The 23107-nt window shown below is 40.1% G+C and overlaps 1 pseudogene; it reads right to left on the bottom strand.

The window, feature by feature from the left end:
- Positions 1–933: 933 nt before the first annotated feature.
- LOC115864192 (small ribosomal subunit protein uS2-like) lies at positions 934–1779 on the bottom strand (annotated as a pseudogene).
- Positions 1780–23107: the final 21328 nt, after the last annotated feature.

Here is a 23107-nt window from a genome sequence, read left to right as displayed (position 1 = left end):
GGCTTTCGCACTGTGTGAACTGTGAGTAATGACCTCCTTTTGGGGAAAACTTATTAAGAGTCAAAATATTAAGTTGATATTCTATTTTAATATGCATAAATGCAATAAAAGAATTATAATTTTAATTGTGTTCAGCACACAAAAATATTCCCCAGAGTACCATCCAGTAGAACTCAGAGAGCTTTTACCTTTAGCTAGAGAAACTGAACTTCTGGGGGCGCTGTGCTAAGAAAATGTGGACTCAGTGAACAGTTTCCTTCTGCAACACTTAGAAATTCACTTCCTAGGAGATCTGCCCTGGCATCCAGAGGATTGGTGTTACATTCTATGTGAAGACCCAAAAAGGGTGTAAATTTCTTCATGTCATTTTTTTGGGAAAATGTTTCAAAAACATTTCATTTTTTAAAGTACACAGCGTAAGCAGAGGAATTTTAGCTAGGAGATGAGTTCAATATGCGAATGTGGTAGGTGGGATAACGCCCCCCCCCCCCCGAACACCACACACACACATAGAAGTCTATATCGTAATCCCCAGAACCTGTGTAGATGTTGCCTTCCATGCTCAAGAGACTGCAAACGTGATTTGGCAAGATTATTACCCTGGATTATCTGGGTGGACCCAACGTAATCATAAGGCTGCTTATAAGAGGGAAGCAAGAGAGTCAGAGAAGATGTGAAGATGGAGGCGGGGGGGGCGGGTGAGAGAAGGGGGGAGAGAGAGAGAGAGAGAGAGAAGAGAAACAGAGAGATTTGAAGACGCTACCCAGTTGGATTTGAAAATGAGGGAAGGGACCATCAGCAAAGAGAATGCAAGGACTTGATTCTCTCCTAGAACCTCCAGAAGGAAACATTGTTTTTTTTTTTTTTTTTTTTTAAGAAACTGTTCGTTTTCCGTCAACCTATTTCCATTTGAAGAGTTTGTGGAAGAACAGCTTAAGATGACTCAGTGGTTGCTCCTACCCATTCAGTGGCCTGAGCAGTGGGAGCTGCAGACCAGTCTTCAGTGGGGAACTGCTGAGTAGGCACAGAGGGCACCTGCACACCTTCGGACCAGTCCGCCACCTTAGGGTGAGTAGCAGTGAACTCAGGAGCGGTCCATTCACCCTGAAATTCCTCCTTGGCCACAGCTTTCCCAGCTGCTGCCTGTTATTCCTTTTCAATCTCTTCAGGATCTCTGTAGAAGTAGAGATCAGGCATAACCTCCCAAGGGTGTTCACAGGAGATGGTTCCACGCATGTGCAGAACTTCCCAGGCGAGCATCCACCACATCAGACCCACTGAGTGAGCTCCCTTGTTGTTGCACAGGATGGCAATGTCCACATCGCACAGCAGAGAGCCTGTGTTACACAGAGTGACGGTAGGCAGGTTAACGTAAGAGGCCTCTGTGAGAGGCTGGTGGTCAGCCCTGGGATCAGTAACCACCAGAAGTCTTGGCTACCGGAAGGCTGCCTGGATCTGGTTAGGGAAGGTTCCAGGAGTGAAATGGCCAGCAATAGGAGTGGCTCCAATGGCAGCAGCAAACTTCAGCACAGCTTGCTGGCCAGTATTCCTGGAGGATACGACACTGACATCAGCTGGGAATTCAATGGCACGAGCTGCCAACAGAAGCTTCTCCCAGGTTCTCTTCAGATCTATGATGTAGATGCCATCACTTTTCCTGTTGTAGATGTACTGTTCCATTTGGAAGTCAAAGTTGGTGCCACCTAAGTGGGTTCCTGCTGCAAGGAATTTGAGGACATCCTCCTCCTTCACTTGCAGGACGTCAAGGGCTCCGGACATTGTGAAAGTTTCCCTTTAAGTTAGGATGGGAGTCCAGAACAACGCTGTATGGACCCCTGTCTGGGTAGTGCGGAAAGGAGGAACACATCCTTGCTGACACCTGGATTTCAGTAACTCTAATTGTGAGATAATAGGTTTGTGTTGTTATAAGTCATAAAATTTGTTGAAATTTGTTACAGCAGCAATAGGAAACTAATACAATGCATCAAAAGAAAGGGTCCAAGAAAAGTACCATAAAATTCCCTAACTGTGAACAATAAAACCACAATATGCCAGGGCTGAAGACTCTAAGTGGATTCTAATCAGAATCTGTTGGCCATCACTGTGCCTGACATAGAAGTGACACTCAGTACACAACTCTTATGTGTAAACTAATTAATAAAATACAAATAAATCATAGCCATGTACATGGAGTTTAAATAAAAAATACATAACTTCCTACTTTTCAAAAATGCAGTCTCTGTGGAGGAAAATACGATCAATATATCATCAACTCAAAAAATATACTGTCCTCTAGATCTGATGACCTTGTTCAGCATCTCTTATGAGTAAATGTGTGATTGTTTGAAGGTACAGAAAGAAGACAGAGCAACGTGCTTTTGGATATTTGTTCCGTTTTCCTTTTCCTTCAGCTTTGCATAAACCAAACATATTCCACTTAGGAACTACACAAATAGTCGAAGGTGGCATGAAGGTTGTAGCAAGCACGTTTTCCAGGGGAAGTAGATTTTTGCATTTGAAATTGGCCATAGCTTAGCAACGCCAGCTTCCAAAACATTTATGCTAAGAGAAGAGCTGCATATGCCGTTGTGTTCATGTACCGAAACAGCACCAAGCAGGGGTGCCCGACAGGGTGGAAAGGAAGAATCTCAAAACGTGCTTATTTTCTTGTTATTATTGCTGTTTAAAATGGTTGTTTTCAACTGAGAGCATCACGCCTTTAACATTAGTTCAATACTGTAGAAAGGATATGTTCTTTACATTTAACTTTGATATGGTGTCTGTTATGACTGGGATCATTATTATTACTATGAAAGAGTAGCTTCCAAATTGAAAAATGAGGAGCTCCAGTGGCATCTCCTGACTCCAGTGCAATGCTCCCTTTCAAGCCGTCAAAGGGCCATAAGCTTTGTCTGTTTCCCTCCCAAATTCCCCTGAGTGGTGTGGGGTGCAGGTCATCAAGCCAGTTGAGGGCAGAGGATAGATTCTGCTCCATCTTTTCTCCTGAGAGGAGGATTTAACCTATTTTCTCCTCCGTAGGGACTTAGCTGTTAGTCCTGATGTCCAGAGAGCTCCTTCCTCCCCTCACTGGAGATGACCTGGTTTATTAAAACTCACACGCAGGGCTTCCCTGGTGGCGCAGTGGTTGAGAGTCCGCCTGCCGATGTAGGGGACACGGGTTCGTGCCCCGGTCCGGGAGGATCCCACGTGCCGCGGAGCGGCTGGGCCCGTGAGCCATGGCCGCTGAGCTTGCGCGTCCGGAGCCTGTGCTCCGCAGCGGGAGAGGCCACGGCAGTGAGAGGCCCGCGTACCGCAAAAAAAAAAAAAAAAAAATCACATGCAAAGTGGTTTAATTGCATGGGAAAATACGTGGTTTAATTGCCAAGCAGATTCAGATGAACTATGGCAGCACCTAAATATCAGTCATAGCACCAATTCCTTCTGGAAAAGGTCAGAGAGTTGCCACTATCTCCCGGCAGAGAAAGTTTTCATTGCTCTGGGGTCAAAGCTGGAGAACGTCAGGACATCCCCAATGCTTTCCTGGATGCATTTTCATATCTCCTTCCTGCCTTGTCCATGATGTTCTTGGAAGAAGCTCTGACAACAGAATAAAGACCTTGTGCAGAACAAAAAAAACAGGGCCTTTAGAGCAAAACACATCTGGGCTCAAACCTCAGTCCTGCTATTTTCTGTCTGCGATACCTTGGAGCTGGTAGATAGTCTCTCTGAGGTTTGGTTTGCTCATTTGTTAAATAAAATAGCATCACACAGTCTGCAGCATTGTCATAGTGCGATTTAAAGAGTTAAACCCCTATTATCTCTTGTCACACTTCAGAAAGAGTAGCTACTACTAAAATCCACAAATATCTCTGCACTGGTAGAGTCTGTATCAATCTTTCAGGCTCCACCATTACTGTTTAATATTTTCTCAAAACTCATAAGTTGTCTGTGAGTGAGATCACAGCAGCCTCTTCAGATACAAAGGAAGCTACTACCTCAATCTAGTCTGAGTGTACAGTGTTCTGGAAAGAGTGGGAAACTTCCCTTACAAGAGAAAGGAAATTCAAAAGCCTATTTAGAGAAATTAACCGGTTAAATCTGAATGGCCAGGTAAATGAATCAAATTACCTGCTACCCTGGGAACCTGCAGGCTCTAAATTCTGACTTACCCTCCTACCCACCCACGTGTTGTTCATCTGCGACCACACTGTGCATTTCCCCGACAAAACCCTCAGGTACAGCTGCTCGGTTTGGCCGGCTGGGGTTCTCAAAGTGTGGCTGCCCTCTGGTGGCAGCTGCCTTCCCCATACCCAATTGTAATCGTTTTTCTTTCACTCTTGTCCAACTGCAGAAAGCCCAGGCAGCTGAGTGGCCTCCGCTCCCTGTGCTGCCTTTTAGTGAGAGGGAACCACTGACTTTGAGCTGCATTTCTCTACCTAAATATCTGTCTCCCGAAATCCTGCTAACAGTTAAAGAAATTTATCATTCCCTCTTTGCATTCTCTTTTCCAGACTAAGGGTATCTTAGGTAAGGTAGAATCCAGATTCTTCATCATCTAGCTGCCTTTGAGGGATCTTCCAGGTTTCCTTCTAAAGGTGACAAGTAGAACTGAGTATTTAATCCAGCTGCTATCTGAGCAACACAAAGCAGCACTGGGATGCTGCTTCCCAGGCATCTGGACTTGCAACTCCCAGGCATGGCTCAGGGGCTCTCCTCTGGTTCCAGCCTATCACGTGCACTTCCTACTGCCAATCAAACATCTCTCACCTGGGTGGCCTGCATGCACCTCAAATTCCATAATATAAAAGCAAACTAATTTTCCCCAAACCTGTTCCTCCTCCTTCTGTGCTCAGTGCCTTGGACAAAGGTCTACCACCTCGGCTCCACAGCTGTTCCCTTCTGGCTCCATCGCTACTGCCCTAATCATATCTGACACGCATACCTAAAAGTGATAACTCCCTGATTACAACAATTTTTTCTGCCTACAGAATAAAATCCAAACTCTTTGGGAAGGCACTCTGGTTCCTTTATAATCCGGAGAGCCCAGTCTGCCCTCTTTAGGCTCACTGCCCCCCTCACCACATCATCGCACAAACCATCCCCAATTATATCACACATTTCTTCCTCCACATGTTTGTCAATCTGGTGAAATTCTATCCACCCAGCTCTAAAACTCCGCTCTGAATAATATCTCCACTGTGAAAACGTCCTAGGTTCATTTCCATTGCAGCAGAACTAATGATTCTCATCCTGCACTCACAGCAACTTGTTGATTCTGTGCTTATAGGACATACCATCTGGTGTCCAAGTCTCAGACAAACCCTCTCAGTCTTGTGGAACTCTTAAGTTCCCTAGATCTGCAAACTCATCTTATAAAATTTTGTAAATCTAACACCAAGCACAGTGCTGGACATTTGGTGGGTGCTTAAAAATGTTTTCTGGATTAAATCCAACTATCAGCACCGCTTAAAATTACATGAGCTTTTTAAAATGTTACAGTCCTAACTGTGGTCAATTAAAAAGTCCATCTATTATGTTTTCACCTACACTAGTATAAAGACAAATTTCCATTTCCTGTAGTTGTGTAGGTGATTTCTTTGGGGAAGGGGGAAGGTAGTTACTCACCAATGGACAATATTCAATATTTGGGTCCATCTGTGGACCTAGGTTTCAGTCTGAGTATGGTGATTAAGAAGGCAGTCTCTGTAGTTAGACATGTACATTCAAACACCAGTTCTTTCATTAGACCTTAGGCATGTTAAGTATATCTCTAGAATTGTTTTTATCTGTAAAACTGGAACAAAGAAACTACTTATCAAGATATGTGCCAGGATTAATCGGAATAATCCACGAAAAACATTTGCACAGTGCCGAGCAGATAGTAATCGCTCTATAAATGTTAGCCACAGTACTAATTATCATCTACATATCCCATATCTCTATGCATACTTATCATACATAAAATTCCACAAAGAAAATAATACAAGTCATCCTGTGTAAATACCTTGATGAGAATTCTACTGAGAATTTCTTGATTTTCTGAGTGTTGCTAATTTGGCTTAATTTCACTGTAGATACTAAATGTTGCCTCTTTCCCGTGAAAACAAACCCTTGCCCAATGCCCACGTTAATAAGTACATAATGTAGAATGTTAAGCCACTGCTTTATGGGAGCGATATTGCAGGGAGTTACACTGCTGCTCGGTAAACAGATAATTTCCTCGGCTGGACTCCAGTGCTGAAGAACCTAGAATATTATTGTTCCCAGGCGGAAATAGGATATTTCATTATTTTTCTTGCACATGCAGATACTGCAACTTTTTAAATGCAGCAAAGATCACTGGTATACGCTTAGTCACTCTTTGCCTCAGTTCCCTTACGTGTAAAATGGGGATCATAATAACAGGAGCTATTTTGTAGAGATATTTTGAGAATCAAATGAATTAATATAATTAAAGGGCTTAAAACAAGTGACTGGTCTAAGAACTTTAATTAAGTATTATTTTCATAGTAAATATCCTCATAGAGATAACAAGATTGCCTCAGGAAATCCAGAGCAGATGGACACATAGACATCGAGTAAAATAAAAAACAGATGAATAAAGACATAGAAGAAAACCATAAAACTGGAACCCTTTCCACTAAATCCTATGAGAACACTTGCTATTGGGATTATATGACAGTAATGATGGTATCATACATGGCTATTTAACATGTTTAAGTACGTTAAAATTTACACAGAGAATTTGTATATTTTGGAGTTTAAAATGTGTACAAAGGTTTATGTGAATACTCATTTGAAACAATTTTGCTTTTGTCTCATCTTGAAAAACACAAGTAATTATTATCCAAATAAATGCCTTTGTTCTCTTGATTGATCAAGAATTTATAAAGTGTACTGTGTGGCATTACAGAAGGAGATACATTCAGAATGTATATTCCCATCGTCAGTGGCTTAGATTCTTTGCAACAATCAAATTACCTAGAGGGTAGAGTCCTTTTATAGATCCCTTTACATCCTGGAAGTTATTCTGAATTGGCTAATCAGAAACTCCTAGGATGCTTGCTGAAGATACTTTGCTCTGAGAGTCCATTCCAGACCTATGGATCAGAACTCTTAAGATGTCTTCAAGGAATCTGTATGCCTTACAAGCACCCCAGGAATTCTGGTAACCATTCGATTTGGGAGCTGTTACTTGCGTGCCTGGGAAAAGCTTCTGCACATAATAGGCACTAGGTAGGAAGCAATTTAGAAGTTGAAGTTAGAAACCCTTACTTCACCTTCTGGCTCTATTATTTGCCAGGAGGGTGATTTTAGACACAGATATCTTTAAAAATCATAAATTTTCTCAACTGTAAAATGGAGTCAATCATATCTTATTGGGTTAGATATAACCCTATCTTATAGGGTTACTGTGAAATTAAACAAAATCAAAAGTAAAGTACCAAACACAGTGCCTAACAGAAAGTATATGAATAATAAATGTTAGTCCTTTACAAAGATAATATTATTTTCAATAAATATAACTGGAATGGATGACATAATTTCTCCATTAAATGGCATTTGAAAGAGTCCTTAAATATTATTCTTCCTGTTCCCAGGAATTCTGTAAAGAGAGGGGGACTGCATATTTCTGCCTTTTGCCCACCTCTGTTAGCACTAACATCAATGTCACGATGTTCTGTAGATTGTCTGTTGCTAGAGTGGCACTTCTAGAAGACTCTTATTGTCTGTCTTTGTGCAGGAAATGGGATTAGGACATTAGTATTCTGACAATGATATTTTTGGAGGGGGTGCTTTAAAATAAATTGCAAATTAAAGTATTTTGTAAGAATGCTGACATAATTACATGAAAATTTCTCTAAAACTAGATAGGATTCCTAGGAGAAGTAAAGCGTACCAATCAATGGAAGTTTAGTTATTCACTCCACGTAGTCTGTTTTCATTTATTGACCCATCCTGACACCTTGTATCATCCTTTTAAAAATGTCCCTATCTGAATTTTTTAACAAGAAAAAGACCTAATAAAATGTGAGTTTCTCAGTGATAACAATGCACCTCACTTATCAACTTCCCACTGTTTAGTTGTCTTTGAAACTTAGAATCCCAGAGAATATTGATCCTGTCAAGTTACACAGAAGAAGGTAGTTTATACAATGACGTTGGCTGTTTTATATTCACATAAGATAAAAGTATCAATTAAGGTATCAAGTACACTGTCCACATAGGCTCCTTATCATGAAATATTAGCATTTTCAAGATCATTAAACTTCTAGTTTTATCATTGTGCAGTGAAATTCAACTAAAAAGCAGATGTAATCTCTTGTTTCAATTTAGCATTGAATGAGGAAAGTATAAGAAACTTATAACCTTCCAAAATGATCAGTCAGAAATCTATACCAGACACAAAGCGACTGGCCCTGGAGCTCTGGGGAGGCAGGCATTGTAGGGTTGAGGATACTGGACTTGGATAGAGCTGATTTGCTAAGTCTGTACCACTTGATACCTAATGTGGCTTTGGGCAAACCACTTAATTTCTCTGGTCATGAGGTGTTTGTTTGTTTGTTTGTCAATCTATCAAACAGAAAAATAATTGTTGCAAGATTACTGTAAAGATTATATAACATAAAATATATTATACTTTTCAACAGTGCCTAACATATAATGTATGCAATAAATAGTAGCTATTACTGGCTCAAACCAAATGTCAACATAGAGAATAACCTTCATAAAAATAATGGAGAATATATCTTCCCTAAACAAATACCAAGCACCCTGTGGTTTTAGGTGTTCATAGGTAGAGCTATTATTGAGTATTTTTATGGAAATATTACCACTACTCAATTGCACATGACAATTTAGGTGGATAGTGTATTTCTACAAAAAAAATCTTTACTGTCATTCTATTTAAGCCTCCACACTATGTCAGGTACTGTCCTTGGCACTGTGGAGACAATGATACAACCATGGCCTCTGTCCCTGCAGAGTTTACAGACAAGTGAAGAAGATAGATTATGATAATAATGCAATAATTACAAATCCTGTGCTTCTGGGACCACATACCCCCTGGAACTAGTGGATATTTTGAGATTCAAAATTTCAAGACCTGGCTGGCCTTGATTTCAATTTTATTTTTAAAAGAAATATGGATTCTGAAGCATGGAACTCATCCTATTACTACGGAGCTAAGATTAGATTTAATTATTTATATGTAATTTCTTAGAAATTCACTGTTCAATTTTCAAAACTGAATGAATTATTAGTGCTTCAATGAATTGTATTTAATATTTATTCATCAGGCTTCAAGTACATAATATATAAATTCTTAACTCAATGTGCATATTTTCCCAGAAATACAGTCCAACAAATTTGAGAAAGTAAACCTCAAGCAAGCCCTAATCTCAGTCAAGTCCTCATCACAATCTGTTCCCTGGTTTTCTCTTTAGCATAATGACAATAGCAATGCAACTGCCTCACAATTTCCTGAGTCCACTTATTTTATAGCAGAAAAGGTATTTGAAAAATACTCTAGAAAACAAAGAATTGTGATTGTGTGAAGGAGAGACATAATTTACATTGCAGGTAGCCATGAACACTTCCTGAGGAAATGATAATTAACCTGAACCATAAAGAATTAATAATTTTGACTCATGATGAAGGAAGGAGTGTTTCTCACAACAGGAATATCATGGTGAATGTATTAAATAAACAAGTGTGGGGCTTCCCTGGTGGCGCAGTGGTTGGGAGTCTGCCTGCCGATGCGGGGAACATGGGTTCGTGCCCCGGTCCGGAAGGGTCCCACATGCCGTGGAGCGGCTGGGCCCGTGAGCCGTGGCCGCTGAGCCTGCGCGTCCAGAGCCTGTGCTCCGCAACGGGAGAGGCCACAACAGTAAGAGGCCCACGTACCGCAAAAAAATAAATAAATAAATAAAAATAAACAAGTGTGTTCCATGCGTTTTGAGATCTTTAGGGGTAAGAAATGTGGTTGGAGATAAGGACAGTGGAGTTGGCTGAGGCCAGATTATGTAGCATCTTGAAGGTTGTTATGGACTCTATCCTAAGTGCACAGGGAACCTTTCAGAGATGGTAGCCCATGTGTCAGACAGCCTAAGCAATGTTCTGCTATAATAACAAACAAGCCCCAAAGTGCTATCAAAACAATGGCATATTTTTTGGCTCACATGAAATGCCTATTTTACGGCTCCACTGGGCCTCTGCTCTGTATCTCCTTCAATCCAGGACCACAGCTGAAGGAGAAGCCTTGTAACCCATATGGCCCAGGAAAAAAGAGTGACGACAAAGTCCCTCAAAAACTCTTAAAAGTTTCTTCAGAAGTGGCACATGTAGCTTCTACTCACATCTCATAGTCCAAAACAATTCACATGGCTAAGCCTGATCACAACAGAGTCAAAAACAAAATCCTCCCACAAGGAAATCCTAGGAGAAAGGGGCAGAAATTATTTCTGAGCAATAATAAAATATGCCACAGAGCAAAGGAATGAGAAAAGTAAGCTTATATTTTTGAAAGATTAGTAACTTCAGGATAAGGAAGAAATTAAAGGACACTAAAATGAGAAGTGGGGAAACCAACCAGGAGTTTGTTGTAGGACTGAAGCTTAGAGAAAAGTCACTCTAACTGAGATGGTTGCGGAGGAAAGAAGCAATCTGGATACACACGGGATATACTTTGGTGGTAGCGTGGACAGGATGACTTTGTTTCAAAACTGAATAGCAGTGACATGAATGACATTAGCTCAGGTGGTTTAGACTTGACAACTTTTACTATTTAAATCATACAAAAGGAGAAAGAAGTAAATTTAGAACAAATGCAAGAGTTATCTCAGTAGAAATGTTCACTAATGAAACTTGGGAGTTGTTGGCCCCTTTCTTCTGATGCTACACTGGAAGAACACAGTGTAGAAGCCAAGATAGGCAAAGCAATCTATTTAATCATGATGATACACCTCAATTCCCTCAGCTTTCAAGTTGGGACTTTATTACCTACCCTTCTATTTTTTTTTTTATGAGTGGGATTGTGTTCCTGTCTTACTGGTTGTTTGGCCTGAGGCTTCCAACACTGGAGTTTGTAGGCTGTTGGGTAGAGCTGGGTCTTGGTGTTGAGATGAGGACCTCCATGAGACCTTATTCTGATGAATATTCCCTGGGGTCTGAGGTTCTCTGTTAGTCCAGTGGTTCCGACATGGAGCTCCCACCACAAGGAGTGTCTGCCCGACCCCCAACTGGAGAACCAAGATCCCGCAAGACGTGTGGGGCGGCAAAAAATAACAGAAACAGAGAGAACAATAACAAAGTAAAAAATAAAATTAGACTAGGAAACTAACAGATATATTAGAAAGAATACAAAAATATAGATGAATCAACAACCAAAAGGTACATCACTACCACAACAGTGAAAAAGAGGAGGAGGGAAAAGAGAAAAAAAAAAAACAGGGAAAAGGCCTTGGCTGTGGAGGGCAGGGCCTAAGCAAGGGACAGGTTTGGACAGTGGGCGGGGCCTATGCTTAGGGCCCACAGGGCTGAAAAAGGCCTTGCGGGGGGGGGGGGGGTGCTTAGGCTCAAGGAACAGAAGGGGCCCAGGCCTGCCTCCCACCCCTGGTCTCAGAGGGTGGGGGACCTCACCTGGGAGCCCAGCAGGTCCCTCCAGGCCACGTGGGTTCTGGGGGCATAGGAGGGAGGCCAGGGAGATCAAGAGAGGCAGGAGGGAGGGAGGGGCCCTCTGGGAGGAGCCTGGGAGCTCAGGCCTGATTGGGTGGGGCAAACACCCTCCACTCCTCTCCTACTCCTCCCATAGGGCCCCTCCCTCCTACCTCTCCTGATCTCCTCAGCCTCAGGGGCGCCCATCCAGTCTGGCCTCCACTTCTCCTTCCTCCTCTGTCCCCCCACCTCCCACCGGTTCACTTGGGGGTTCCTCCCATCTCCTTGGGTGTCAGAGTCCCCCACCAGCGGTGGGGAGGCACCCTAGCTGTGGGGAGACGCTACCGCAGTGTCTTCCCAAACCGCCATCCAGACTCCATCCTCTACCTATGCTTCTTAATTCAGAGGTCTAAAAAAAAATTAAATATAAAATCTTCAGCCTTCTAGAATAATTTATCTTGACAAACCACTTCAAAGAATAAATAACAGAGTTTCCTGAGAAGGCAATGTGGTGTAGGAAAAGGGGGCATTAAATCTGACATTGGCAGATCCTGATTTAATTTTGGCTGTGACTTTTATCTACCTATCTTAAATTTTTTTTAAGTACCCCTTATAAAAAAACATAACCTTAGAAAACTTATTTAATTTTTCTGAACACCAATGTTATCCTCAAAAGTAGACTATTAATTACAGCTTGCTGTTAATGTGAATTAAATGAGATGATGACTGATAGCCCTCAGTTCAGGAGTAGTTGAGTCTGAATGCCTTGGAATTATCAGATTATGTAATTTTTAATTAACCATTTTTATTTTGAAATACTTGTAGATTCACATTTAGTTATAAAAAAATAATCTAGAGGGGGGCTTCCCTGGTGGCGCAGTGGTTGAGAGTCCGCCTGCCGATGCAGGGGACACGGGTTCATGCTCCGGTCCGGGAAAATCCCACATGCCGCGGAGCGGCTGGGCCCGTGAGGCGTGGCCGCTGAGCCTGCACTTCCGGAGCCTGTGCTCCGCGACGGGAGAGGCCACAACAGTGAGAGGCCCACGTACCGCAAAAAATAATAATAATAATAATAATAATCTAGAGAGATTTACATTTACCCAGTTTTCCTCAATGGTAACATTTTGTAACACTAAGGTACAATGTACTAACCAAGATACTGACATTGATTCGGTCAAGACACAGAATATTTTCATCATCACAAGGATCTCTTATGGTGTCCTTTTATAACCACACTACCTCCCTCTCAACCCCAACCCTAATCTCTGACAAGTACTAATGTTTTCCATTTCTACAAATTTGTTATTTAAGGAATGTCATATAAATGGAATCATAATTTATGTAACTTTGGGGGATTACTCAGCATAATTCTCTGAATATTCATCCAGGTTTTTGTATATCAGTAGTTTATTCCTTTTTTTTGCAGAGTGGTATGCCATGATATGGATGTCTCACAGTTTGTTTAATCATTCACCCATGGAAGAACATATGGGTTGTTCCCAGTTTGGGGCTATAACAGCCCCAAATTGCATAAATATTCATTCACATGTTTCTGAGCGAACATAAATTTTCATTTCTCTGGGAAATTTGTACAGAAGTACAACATCCCCCATGGAGCATGGGATATATAGTAGCTGCATTTTTTTAAAAAAAAACTATCAAACTTTTCCAGAGTGGCTGTAATATTTTACATGCCCACTGGCAATGTATGAATAATCAACGTATGAATAATCTTCATCCTTACCAGCATATGGTGGTGTCACTTTTGTTTAAGCCATTCTGAGACATGTATAGTGATACCTCATTGTGGTTTTAATTTGTCTCTTCCTAATGGCTAATGGCGTCGAACATCTTTCCATGACCTTATTTGCAAACTGTATACCCTTTCTGGGGAAAAAATTTCTTTGTGTCTTTTGCTCATTTTCTAATTAGATTATTTTTGAGTTTTGGTGAGTTCTTTATATATTATAGATACTAGTCCTTTGTGGGATATATGGTTTGCAAATACACTCTTCCGCTTGAGCTTGTTTATCCTTATACTGAGGTCCTTCATGGAATAAAAGTTTTGAATTTTGATGAAGTTCAATTTATCAATTTTTCATTTTATGGATCATAGCTTTGTTGTCAACAACAAACTCTTCCTTTAAAACTCTTTCCCAAGCTTTAATTCCCCCAAATTTTCTCTAACTCTTTAAGCGTTATAGTTTTTCATTTTTTTAATAGATCTTTATTGGAGTGTAATTGCTTCACAATACTGTGTTAGTTTCTGTTGCACAACAAAGCGAATCAGTCATATGCATACGCATGTCCCCATATCCCCTCCCTCTTAAGCCTCCCTCCCATCCTCCCTATCCCACTCCTCAGGTCATTGCGAAACACCGAACCAATCTCCCTGTGCTATGCTGCTGCTTCCCACCAGCCAACTATTTTACATTCGGTAGTGTATATATGCTGATGCTACTCTCACTTAGTCCCAGCTTCACCCTCCCACCCCATGTCCTTAAGTCCATTCTCTATGTCTACCTCTTTAGTCCTGCCCTGCCACTAGGTTCATCAGTACCATTTTTTTCCCTGAGATTCAATATGTATGTGTTAGCATATGGTATTTGTTTTTCTCTTTCTGACTCACTTCACTCTGTATGACAGATTCTAGGTCCATCTACCTCACTACAAATAACTCAATTTCGTTTCTTCTTATGGTTGAGTAATATTCCATTATATATATGTGCCACATCTTCTTTATCCATTCATCTGTTGATGGACATTTAGGATGCTTCCATGTCCTGGCTATTGTAAATAGTGCTGCAATGAACATTGTGGTACATGTCTCTTTTTGAATTATGGTTTTCTCAGGGTATATGCCCAGTAGTAGGATTGCTGGGTCATATGGTAGTTCTACTTTTAGTTTTTAAAGGAACCTCCATACTGTTTTCCATAGTGGTTGCATCAATTTACATTCCCACCTACAGTGCAGGAGGGTTCCATTTTCACCACACCCTTTCCAGCATTTACTGTTTCTAGATTTTTTGATAATGGCCATTCTGACCTGCTTGAGGTGATACCTCATTGTAGTTTTGATGTGCATTTCTCTAATACTTAGTGATGTTGAGCATCTTTTCATGTGTCTCTTGGCCATCTGTATGTCTTCCTTGGTGAAATGTCTATTTAGGTCTTCTGCTCATTTCTTAATTGGATTGTTTGTTTTTTTTGATATTGAGCTCCATGAGCTGCTTGTATATTTTGGAGATTAATCCTTTACTTGTTCTTTCATTTGCAAATATTTTCTCCCATTCTGAGGGTTGTCTTTTGGTCTTGTTTATGGTTTCCTTTGCTGTGCAAAAGCTTTTAAGTTTAATAAAGTCCCATTGCTTATTTTTGTTTTTATTTTCATTACTCTAGGAGGTGGGTCAAAAAAGATCTTGCTGTGATTTATGTCAGAGTGTCTTTCCTATGTTTTCCTCTAAGAGTTTTATAGTGTCTGGTCTTACATTTAAGTCTTTCTTTCTTTTTTTTTTTTTTTTTTGCGGTACACGGGCCTCTCACTGCTATGGCCCCTCCCGTTGCAGAGCACAGGCTCCGGACGCACAGGCCCAGCGGCCATGGCTCGTGGGCCCAGCCGCTCCGTGGCATGCGGGATCTTCCCGGACCGGGGCACGAATCCATGTCCCCTGCATCGGCAGGCGGACTCTCAACCACTGCGCCACCAGGGAAGCCCCCACATTTAAGTTTTTAATCCATTTAGAGTTTATTTTTCTGTGTGGTGTTAGGTAGTGTTCTAATTTCATTCTTTTACATGTAGCTGTCCAGTCTTCCCAGCACCATTTATTGAAGAGGCTGTCTTTTCTCCATTGTATGTTCTGCCTCCTTTGTTGTAAATTAGGTGACCGTATGTGCATGGGTCTATCTCTGGGCACTCTACCCTGTACTGTTGGTCTATATTTCTGTTTTTGTGCCAGTACCATAATGTCTTGATTACTATAGCTTTATAGTATAGTTTGAAGTGGGGGAGCCTGATTCCTCCAGCTCCGTTTTTCTTTCTCAAGATTGCTTTGGCTATTCAGGGTCTTTTGTGTTTCCATACGAATTGTAAAATTTTTTGTTCTAATTCTGTGAAGAATGCCATTGGTAGTTTGATAGGGATTGCACTGAATCTGTAGATTGCTTTGGGTAGTATAGTCATTTTCACAATATTGATTCTTCCAATTAAAGAATATGGTATATTTCTCCATCTGTTTATGTCATCTTTGATTTCTTTCATCATTGTCTTATAGTTTTCTGAGTACAAGTCTTTTGCCCCCTTAGGCAGGTTTATTCCTAGGTATTTTATTCTTTTTGTTGCAATGGTAAATGCGAGTGTTCACTTTCACTCTGTATGTGTCCCTAGGTCTGAAGTGGGTCTACTGTAGACAGCGTCTATATGGGTCTTGTTTTTGTATCCACTCAGCCAATCTGTGTGTTTTGGTTGGGGCATTTAATCCATTTACATTCAAGGTTATTTTTGATATGTATGTTCCTATTACCATTTTCTTAATTGTTTTGGGTTTGTTTTTGTGGGTCTCTTTCTTCCCTTGTGCTTCCCACCTAGAGAAGTTTCTTTAGCATTTGTTGTAAAGCTGGTTTGGTGATGCTGAATTCTTTTAGGTTTTGCTTGTCTGAAACGCTTTTGATTTCTCTGTCAAATCTGAATGAGATCCTTGCTGGGTAGAGTAATCTAGGTTATAGCTTTTTCTCTTTCATCACTTTAAGTATATCCTGCCACTCCCTTCTGGCCTGCAGTTTCTGCTGAAAAATTAACTGATAACCTTATGGGGATTCCTTTGTATGTTATTTTTTGTTTTTCCCTTGCTGCTTTTAATATTTTTTCTTTGAATTTAATTTTTGTTAGTTTGATTAATATGTGTCTTGGTGTGTTTTTCCTAGGGTTTATCCTGTATGGGACTCTCTGTGCTTCCTAGACTTAGGTGACTATTTCCTTTCCCATGTTAGGGAAGTTTTCAACTATAATCTCTTCAAATATTTTCTCAGACCCTTTCTTTTTCTCTTCTTCTGAGACCGCCATAATTCGAATGTTGGTGAATTTAGTGTTGTCCCAGATGTCTCTGAGATTGTCTTCAATTCTTTTCATTCTTTTTTCTTTATTCTGCTCCTCAGCAGTTATTTCCACCATTTTGTCTTCCAGCTCACTTATTAGCTCTTCCGCCTCAGTTATTCTGTTATTGATTTCTTTTGGTGTATTTTTCATTTCAATTATTGTGTTGTTCATCTGTGTTTTTCTGTTCTTTAGTTCTTCTAGATCTTCGTTAAATATTTCTTGTATTTTCTCAATCCATGCTTCCATTCTATTTCTCAGATTCTGGATCATCTTTACTATCATTACTCTGAATTCTTTTTCAGGTAGATTGCCTATTTCCTCTTCATCTATTTGGTCTTGTAGGTTTTTACCTTGCTCCTTCATCTGTGACATATTTCTTTGCTTTTTTTTTTTTTTATGAGTGGGATTGTGTTCCTATCTTACTGGTTGTTTGGCCTGAGTCTTCCAACACTGGAGCTTGTAGGCTGTTGGGTAGAGCTGGGTCTTGGTGCTGAGATGAGGACCTCCATGAGACCTCACTCCGATGAACATTCCCTGGGGCCTCAGGTTCTCTGTTATGCCAGTGGTTTGGACTCAGAGCTCCCACCTCAGGATCTTCAGCCCAACCCCAGGCTCATGAAACAAGATCCCACAAGCTACGTGGGGCGGTTAAAAAAAAAAAAAAAAGAGAGAGAACAATAACAAAGTAAAAAATAAAATTAGACTAGGAAACTAACAGATATGTTAGAAAGAATATAAAAATAAAAATATAGATGAATCGACAGCCAGAAGTTACCTCAGTACCACAATAGTAAAAAAGAGGAGGAGGGAAAAGAAAAACAAAATAGGCAGGGGAGGAAGGCCTTGGCTGTAGCGGGCAGGGCCTAAGCAAGGGCGAGGTTTCGGTGGTGGGCATGGCCAATGCTCAGAACGCACAGGGCTGGAAAAGGCCCTGGGGGCTGTGGGGGGGTGGGGCTTAGGCTCAAGGAACAGAAGGGGCCCAGGCGTGACACTCCCACTCCTGGTCTCAGAGGGCGGGGGACCTCACCTGGAAGACCAGCAGGCTCCCCCTCCAAGTGGGCCAGGTGATCACTCTCTGCTCCTTTCCTGCTCTTCCTGGAGAGTCCCTCCCACCTGCCTCTCCTCATCTCCCCAGCCTCAGGGACGCCGATCCTGTCTGGCCTCCACTTCTCCTTCCCCCTCAGTCCCCTACATTCTACCGGTTCAGTTTGGGTTCTTCCCATCTCCTTGGGTGTCAGAGTCCCCCACCAACAGCCAGCAGGTGCCCTACTTTGGGGAGAAGCTAACTGTGCATCTTCCCACACTGCCATCTTGACTCTGCCCCTATAGTTTTTCATTTTACACTTAAGTTCATGATTCATTTTGAGTTAATTTTTGTAAGATGTGAGACTTAAGTCAAGGTTCACTTTACTACAGTGAGTGTTAAATTGCTCCAGCACTATTTGTTGAAAATGTTACCTTTCCTCTATTGAATTGCTTTTGCACACTTAAAAAAAAAATCAGTGGGACAGATTTTTGTAGATCTATTTCCAAGTTCTATATTCTGTTCCTTTGATCTATGTCTCTCCACCAACACCACAAAGTATTGACTACAATAGCAATATAATAATCCTGGACGTCAGGAAGACTGATTCCTCCCACTTTATTTTTATTTTTCAAAATTGTATTAGCTATCCTATTTCCTTTGCCTTTCCATATAAATATTAGAAAAATTTTGTCTAGATATACAAAAAATGTTCCTGGGATTTTGATCATAATTACCTTAAACCTATATATCAAATTGAAGAGAACTGGCATCTTTACTATTTATTCTTCCAATCCATGAACACCGTATATCTCTCCATATATTTAGATATTCCTTCATATATCTCAACAGCAATTTGTAGTTTTTAGCATGTAAATCCTGTACAGTTTTTGTTAGATTTTTACCTAAGCATTCCATTTTGTGAACAATTATAAATGCATTTTTAATTTCACTGTTCATATATTCGTTTCTAGTAAATTGAAATATAATCAGTTTGATTTTTGTATGTTGATTTTGTATTCAGCCACCTTACTGAATTCAATAATTAATTCTAGGAGTATTATTATTACTTTGTTATTATCATTACTATTATTATAGATTCCTTGGGGTTTTCTACATAAATGATCATGTCATCTGCATATAGGAACAGTTTCATTTCTTCACTTCTGATCTATATGCCTTTTATTTACTTGCCTGTTGCTCTGGCTAATTTTTCCATCATTATGTTGAATAAGAATGAATGGTGACAGCCGATATCTTGCTTTGGCCCTGATCTTAGGGAAAAGCATTCAGTCTTTCACCTTTAAGTATCATGTTAGTTGCAAGTTTTCTCTTTATCAAGTTGGATAAGTCCCCCTCTCTTCCTATTTTTGTGATAGGTTTTTTTTTGTTTTTTGGTTTTTTTTAATCATGAATGGATATTGGATTTTTAAAAATGCTTTTTCTCCATCAATTGACACAATCACATGATTTTTCTTCTTTAGCCTGTTAGTATACCGGATTACATGGATTGATTTTTTGAATAGTGAATCAGTCTTGTATCCCTGGAAGAAACCTCACTTGGTCATGGCACATAACTCTTTTTATATATTGCTGAATTCTATTTGCTAATATTTCATTAAGGATTTTTGCATCCATATTCATAAGAGATACTGGCCTGCTATTTGTTTATGTACTGCTTTTGTCTGGTTTTCATATTAGAATAGTAGTATTCTAATACTATTCTAATAATAGAATAGTATCATATAATGAAATAGAAAGTGATACTTCCTCTTCTATTTTCTGGAAGAAATTGTGCATAACTGGTGTTAATTCTTCTTTAAATGTTTGCCAGAAATTTCCAATGAAAACTCCTGGGCCTGGTGAATTTTTGGGGGGAACTTCTAAATTATGAAGTAAATTCCCTTAATAGTTATAAAGTTATTCAAATGACCTATTTCATATTGTACAAGTGTGGCATTTTGTTTTTCAGGTAATTGTTATATTTCATTTCATCTGAGTTGTTAAATTTATGGGGGCAGAGTTGTATATAGTATTCCTTTATTACTGTTTTAACATCTAAAGGCCTGTTGTGATTTCCTGTTTAATTTCTGATATTGATAATTTATGTTTTCTCTCTTTTTTCTTTTGTCAACTGTGTCACAGATTTGTCAACTTTATTGATCTTTTCAAACAGCCAAATTTTTGTTTTATTGACTTTTCTCTACTGTTTTCCTGTTTTCAATTTTATTGGTTTCTGGGTTTATCTTTATTATTTCCTTGCTCTGTTTGCTTTGGACTTATTTTTCTCTTCTTTTTCTAGGTTCTTGAGGGAGGACCTTAGATTACAGATTTGAGCCTTCTCCTCTTTTTAATTGTGTGTATTTAATTCTGTAATACCCCTCTCAGCACTTCTTTAGCTGTATACCACAGATTATAATATTGTTTTCTATCATTTTTGTTTAGTTCAATGTACTGTTTGATTTCCTCTTCCCCAACAGACCTCCACTGATGCTCAGAGAAATTGATTCTCCCAAAGCCACACAGGTAGCGAGTGGCACAGATTGGACTGGAACTCAACTAGTCCAAAGTTTTGGCTTCTAAAGTCTATTCTTCCTGCTTCCCTAGAGCTCTGCAGCCAGCCTCGACGTGTCTGATATAGATAGGAGTCCTCATTGCTGGTTACTGCTCTCCATGTGGCCTCCACCACAGGCGGTGGGGGAGGGAGAAGCAATTTTATTTAGCTGTGCATTGCTGAGAGTCCTGAACCTCCACGAGGTCTCTTCTGATACTGCCCCAGTGGGGAAGGTGGCAGATGCCTCATTACTTCTGCCTCTTCTCCCTGGCCCTTTGACTAGAGACACTAAACTTTTGTTGGTGTTTCTTTTTACAGTGCCCAGTGGTATTTTCAAGTTGTCAGCTCCTTCTGTCTCAAGTCTGGGATATATATGAGGCAAAAAGAAAATCCAACGAACTCACACTGTGTTGGTCCTTGGGTCCTGACATCCCTAGTCTGTCCCTCTTCTTTCAGAACCTTCTTCAGTTTGTTTTGTTTATAAATACCTAGCATTTTGACATGTACACAGCAGGAGAAACAGGAAAAAGTATGTCTCCTTCATCATCTTGGAAGCAGAAGTCCATACTGTACCAATTTTCAAAATTTTAATAAACTTTTCTTTAGAATAAACATAAACATTTTTGAAAGGAGCATGCGTTCTCCCACATTAAAGTGGAAACAATATTTCCTTCACTGGAGATCCAGGTCACCTAAATTTATATTGATGGTTCTTATCAGCTGTTTTTCAATGATAAGAAGCATTTTATTCCAAGTATGTCACTCGGACCTATGTTTTTATTTCAGGATATGAACAAAGAATTTCAGTTAAGAAAATACTTAGTATGGAGAAAATTATAGGGCATCTATTCAAACACTGACTTGGAGCTGATGGTATAAGGATATTCTGGCTATAAAGTACCAGGGCCATTTGGTCAAACCCATAGATTAAAGTGCAAATGCATCCTGCAGTCTTCTTGGAATCAGCTGAAACTGAGACTGGTTTAGTGACAAACATTCATTTGATGGCAGAGCCGTAGCTGCCCTAATTTTAAAGCAGTTGATGGCTTCCACTGTTAAGTGCCATTATCACAAAATGATGCAACACTTATCACAGCAGCTTCTGCCAACATTCTCCTTCTCTCACATCCCATGCTATGTGACTTCCAGGTGATGAATATCAGATTGTTTTTGGTGAGAAGTGGTTGACAGAAAACATATTATGACATATATTATGACAGAAGATATATTCCCTTGTTCCTCTACTGATAAGAAGGCTCCACAAATTCAGTATAAGTGAAAGTCTGATGGAGAATTCCAGTTTCAATGCAAAGATTGCTCAATTCTTTGTGTATAGCCATTAATCCCCACTCCCATTCCAAGAGCAGACGTAACAAATGGATCACCTCACCCTCCCCATTAACCTTGGTACACCATCAGTAGGATAGCCAGATTTAATAAATGAAGTGCAGAAGACCCAGTTAAATTTGAATTTCAAATGAACAGCAAATCATATTTTAGTATAAGTCAATCCCAAACATAGCATGAGGCAAACTGAGACCAAAAAGTGTCTGTTGTTTATCTGAAATCCAAATTTAACAAGGCATCTTATAGTTTACCTGGTAACCCAACATCAGAATCCTTCTTAACACTGTACTTCAGGTAAATCCTGTCAATCTGTTGGAATCTGCCTGTTACAGATAGAGGGCATCAGAAGTACAGAAAAGAGAGGACAAGTGGGAGTTTTAGAGTGGTGAGTGACATAATGAATTTATGTCTAAAAAATGAGGCATGGGCAGTATCTTTCAATCAGAGTAAAGTAAAGCAATCTCTGAATATATTCCAATGACATGTTAACCACTTAAACATTATTACTAAAGACCAAGTTTTTGTATGTGTGATCATATTGTTTCACTAATACAGTGGTTCTCAAAGCACAATCCCTGAACCAGCAGCATTAGCATCACCTGGGAACTTCTTAGAAATGCAGATTAACAGATCCTTCCCCCTGCCACAGCCCAACACCTACTAAATCAGAAATGCTGGAGTGAGTGCCCAGGAATCTATGCCTAAAAGCCCTCCAGGAAATTCGAGTACACACTCAAATTTGAGAAGTGTTATCCCATAAGTACAGCAAAGAACAATAGTTGCCCTGCTAGAGAAAATTCTTGAAAGAGAAGACTCCTTTCATTTTTCTGCCTACTTAGCTTTCTGTAAGTTTAATCAGAAAAGCCGGTGAACTTACAGCTGGCTCTTAATTTCAGCTAGATATCAACTCAGTACAAATCTAACATCTTCCCACAGAGAAGCTGTAAACCCTGAGTGAACACCTTGTCTTCTCCTTTTTTTAATCCCTGCTGAGGAGGGGGGTGACCGACGCTCTCTTCTGTTGCCTGTTCAACAGTCAAGCCTGGTTATCATGACCTCCCCAAGCGTAACTCATGCACTAAGTGTCTGGTTTCCAGATTCAGTGTTCTCTCTAGCTGAATCAACAACAGTTTTTTTAAGTGTTCTCTTACCTAAATCAACACATCAAGTCAGACAGACATATCATCACTATCTTAAATTGACCTTGCTACCCGCTTACTGGAAAAACAAAACAAATGATTACCACGATATGAAGACACAACACCAAAGGGATCGCACTTTTACAGACTTAACACCCATAAAGCAGCACCTTCCATATGTACTGTCATTTTAATTCACATCCGGAGAGGCAAGATTTCCTACCCATAATTTATGAATAAGAATGCAGATTAAGGGTGTCTATGTAATTTACTTGAGATCATGTAGTCAGGAAATA

This window comes from Globicephala melas, chromosome 12, assembly GCF_963455315.2.
Source record: "Globicephala melas chromosome 12, mGloMel1.2, whole genome shotgun sequence".
NCBI lineage: Eukaryota > Metazoa > Chordata > Mammalia > Artiodactyla > Delphinidae > Globicephala > Globicephala melas.
The sequence above is the reverse complement of the archived record's forward strand: the minus strand, read 5'-3'. Positions and strand labels throughout refer to the sequence as shown.